Below are 4,841 nucleotides of genomic sequence, written 5' to 3' on the forward strand. Positions count from 1 at the left end.
TAAACATGCAGTATAAAAATATACATAAACAGAAATATACGTTTTGTAATATAACGTCAATGCACAAGTGTAGTTAACTAATGATACGACTATAATGTATTCTATCAATATATTTAATTGTGACATTATTGAGAAATAACTAAATGTAATTAAGTGTATTATTCATGGAAGTAAATTATTACTTCTTGCAAAGGGCAATACCTCAATAATAACAATACACCATAACAATCATCATCATCATCATCATCATCATCATCACCATTCACAGTGATTGTACGTATAAGCTCTGTGTATAGATGGATCATTATTCATAAGAAAAGTGTATTTAGCATTCATAACTTTATATGCCTACTCAATTCAGATGTTAATTGGTACCTGACTATAGGAAGTGACAGATAATGTGAAACAACCACAACTATAGGGTAGAGTCGGGGAACTTCGCCACCCTGCGGTCGCTCCACTTCTTTCGCTTATTTCAGTCTCAAGATGTCAATTTTCTTAAAATAGAAACTGGTCATCAAGACAATCAGCCAATCAGTGATGAGATTTTATTAAACTTGTTCCAGTATTTCAATTCGTAATACTTTATTTTCGCATTTAAAAGTTGTTATGCTCGTCGGGGAAATTCGCCACCACAGTCGGGGAAATTCGCCGCTCGATTTAACACTTTTTTATCGTGAATTTTATGTACTTTTTAGATATTATTTTGTTTTCTCGTGTTTATATTTGATTTAATTTGTAGTAATTACTATATTTTATTTATTTACAATGGCAAAAAACTAAAAATATTCAATGACCAACGGCAAGTTTTATAAATGACGATATGATACTATGATAGAAGGCGAAAACATGACAAAATATCTTTTCTTGTGTTTTGCTGAACCATCCTATCCTATTTTTCTCTTAATCTTTTGCTTCCATTTTGGGTTTTCTTTGAAGTTCTCACCATTTATTCTACAAATATATAAAAAACTGCTTCATTATAGTAAAAAGTTCATTAAGTCCAGTTAAATTACTAATAATCATTACTATCCTCATTATGTAAATTTTATGCACTATGAACGCTACCTAGACACTGCATCACCAATCTATTAAATAATTATCGGTCAAAATATCATCAATGCCCCCTTTAAACATTTAATTAATAATATTTCGACAAAACAGAGCGACAAATGTCCCCAATTAGAACGGCGAATTTCACCGATACTAGTGGCGAATTTCCCCGAAAGCAGTGATATCATTGGGACCCTCAATTAAAAAATTGAATAAAAAAAACGAATATTTTTAACAATTGCAAATGATGGGAACATCAAAACTAATGTTTAAATCATACAATATCAAAATAACAGGTTGTAGAGTAAGGATCTAAGCTGAAAAAACGCTTAAAATGACAACGAGTGAAAGTAGGAATTTGGAATGGCGGGTGTTGGATTTCGGACGAATCAGGCCCACAGAACGACAGACACGCTATGACGTTAAATGACACGATTGTGTCATGATATTAATGTACTAAATGCTGATTGGTAGATTAAAAACAATAGATGAAAAGAGCATCAAAGTGATGATGTGACACTTGGACTCGTCCAATAATAGGTAAGACGGGTTATTTGCATTTAAAGAGAGGGGTGTGAGAAGTGGCGAATTTCCCCGACGGCGAATTTCCCCGACTCTACCCTAACTATCACTACTGCTTCTATGACTACGAATACCAAAAGAATACAACATGAGCATTTTGGATATATAGCACAATATTCTCTAAACGTGTTCAAAGTACTTTACAAGGGGTGCCCAGCCAAAATCAACTTTCAAAATTAGGAAGAGGTTTATATGAATCCGGGTTATGGAGCTACGACTGTATTTTATTTTTTGTTATACTTTGGCCTTGTTTGTAGAAATACGTGGCTTGAATATGTGTCACATTTATCTCAATAAAACCGGCCATCCCAGCTTTGAATTCATTTGTGTTCAACGGACGGCCATTTCATTGTAGCTTTGAATTCCTTCGTGCTATTTCTATTCATCAAAATGAACATTTTCAACGGTCTAATTCTGGTAAGAGTTTCTTTATTTTATTTGATGTTTCTCAATTTTTCGATAATAGATTATTATAATGTTTTGATGGTTTATGTGTATATTCATAATGAATTCGCTTGTTAGTTTTCCCATTTGAATGAAAATGTGTTTCGCTGAGCTGAAATTTACACAAACTGTATGTGAATAATGGTCTGTAACTATTTTAAAACATTTTTTAAAAGTTCGCTCGGATTTATTTTCATACATTTTCGATACAACGTATACTTTTATAATGTACATAGACACATGAAAAAAAAGGATGTTAAAATATCAATGTAAGATTGTAAAAATAATTTCTCAGACAACCATGTAGTCGAGCGGTGGTCTGCTGTGTATGTACTACATGTGTCGTCATTCAAAAGGTTTGCGTGGCCAAATTGGTTAGATGACTGACGGTTTGACTTAGTCGACGATTTGTGATCGATTCCCGTATGCGGCACTTTTTCTCTTCCCTTAGAATGTTACAATTGTAAATATTTTCTACTATTTTATTTCTATGAAATGATGCATATAGTGCATATAGTAATACCCCTTTTCCCTATCGTCAAATGATTTTTTAAAATATCGCTTAGAAACACAGAAAAAAGTGAATGAATAATGTAATAAATTCTTTTAACACTAATCTTCAGGAACAGGACAGAAAATAAACAAATCCAAACAACGAAAACAGAGAGAGAGATTAAATTTCTTTAAATTTTGGTATTAAATTTTCTTTAACTACAACGCAAATATCCCCACCATTTCTCCCACTTCTTGACATTGATATAGATCGATAACCTGGTGGTCCTAGACCTGCTATGATGTCATCTCCTTTGGGCTGCGGCCATGATTCAACAAAAATGCAATATCAGGCTCCGTCTCTGTCATAAGACAATTTAGCAATAAGCTCTTATTTCTCATTGATTTAATACGAGTGCTTTGAGATGGTTTCAATAAGGTTTTGTGGATTGTGATATTTCAATTATCATTGTGCGTGTGATTTTCTCTTGATGTTGTTTGATTTATTACACACATTTTCATACCAGTTGTTTTATTGCGACACGATCCCTAGTTTATTTGACCACCTTTAATAATAATAAACATATTTCTATAGCGCCTTTCGTCGGAACCCCAAGGCGTTAATAATATGTGTTTTGTTTGGGTCATATTTGATTGGTTTATCATTTTCACGACGATTTGTCACCGATGGACGCTGGTTGTAGTTGATGTTATTTTTAACTTCAACAGGTGTATTGGTCAGCGTTTTGGAATGAACATTAAGAAACTCATTATTGCTTTGACATTCCTGTACAGATACACAAGAAACGACCAATTGACGAGACTGGCGGTTATTAGGGCACGGTCGATTTCCAAGTTGAACAGTCATTTTATGTTGTTTTCTTTTACCACCTCGATGAGTGAGTTTTAAGGCGTTATAAATACTTTGGGTATCGCGGCACTGCACAGTGGGAAAATTCTCTATCGTGAAAATGAAATAAACAATTGAGATCAAAGTTTACCTTTTTCAGAATCCATTCGTATAATGAAAATGTTTTTCTTGAACGGCGTGTTAAATAATTGTTAAAAAAAACACAATTTTTTTTTGAAAAAAATATACATTTAGAAAGCTGTAGGCTAAAAATCGCTGTCTTTATCCATAAAACGTTTAAAATTCTTCTTGGACTTGCACAGCACATGGAAACACGTCTTGCCTGTTAGGCGACTACATACAAGGTTTTGTGGCTGTTTAAGTGCTCAATGATGACATAAAACAAAAATCTGTAAATACGTACATTAATACTTATAAAATAGAAAACATAAGACTAACATTTATTGTCAAATATCAGTGGGACTGGAACTAGTTTTTTTTCTTATTAATTGCTTATGATTTTATTGTGAAGGTTATTTTCTTAGACAGCTATAAAACCCATTACTTAACGCTGTTCATTATAATTTATTATGCAACGGGAAAATCCTAAGATTTACAATTCTCTATTATATTAAACTAAGTTAAAGGACGATTCTACGGGTGTAGAAGGTAACTGCCTATGTAAAACGTCCAAGTGGTCCGGAGCATTATGACTATTTTTAAAAAATACAATTTAATCTCCACCTTGAACCACGAATTACACCGGGTCTTACATATCTGATGTAAAGTGCTTTGCGATTGACAACATCCTGATCCAAAGGGTAACAAACAATTGATATAATCTTGTTTAACCCTCCAAAAACTGGGATACGTTCCAGCTCCATGGGCTCTAATAGAATGTTAATTAGACAAGGGTGTCATGTTGATCAATTGGAGAAAATAGTCCAGATACCACCGTTCCTCAACCACCACCACCCATGAAATAAATGTCCACTGTTAGCATAATGCAATAACATTATTTTGTTTTCCTCAAAGTAATCGAGCATGCGACACACACACACACACTCACTCACAAACACACACACACACACACACACACACACATATATATCTATATACATAACAACTCAGTCCTGAAGATGGCAAATTAAGCCTGAAACATTGATGTAGACTGCCCCAAACATTGTGGTAAATATTTTAAATAATAATTCGCTCCATTACTACATGTCGAGCACTTTTCGTACCATATTTGTATCAAACACGATTCTATATACATATATATATATATATATATATATATATATATATATATATATATATATATATATATATATATATATATATATATATATATATATATATATATATATATAAACTTTTTTCTTTTTCCTCCACGAAACAGCTCGTCGCTATGATATTT

The 4,841-nt window shown here is 32.8% G+C and overlaps 1 long non-coding RNA gene across 1 annotated transcript in view; it reads left to right on the plus strand.

The window, feature by feature from the left end:
• Window positions 1–1,309: 1,309 nt before the first annotated feature.
• Window positions 1,310–4,841, plus strand: part of LOC144975434 (uncharacterized) — a 3,563-nt gene continuing 31 nt past the window's right edge. Inside the window, exons 1-2 of the long non-coding RNA XR_013645921.1 lie at window positions 1,310–2,052; window positions 4,824–4,841. The exon at window positions 4,824–4,841 is cut by the window's right edge and continues 31 nt beyond it. This is a non-coding gene — a long non-coding RNA (uncharacterized LOC144975434). The remainder of the gene's footprint in view (window positions 2,053–4,823) is intronic.

Source organism: Berghia stephanieae, chromosome 6, assembly GCF_034508935.2.
Source record: "Berghia stephanieae isolate SIO BIC M18660-M18661 chromosome 6, UCSD_Bste_1.3, whole genome shotgun sequence".
In the NCBI taxonomy this organism is placed as follows: domain Eukaryota; kingdom Metazoa; phylum Mollusca; class Gastropoda; order Nudibranchia; family Aeolidiidae; genus Berghia; species Berghia stephanieae.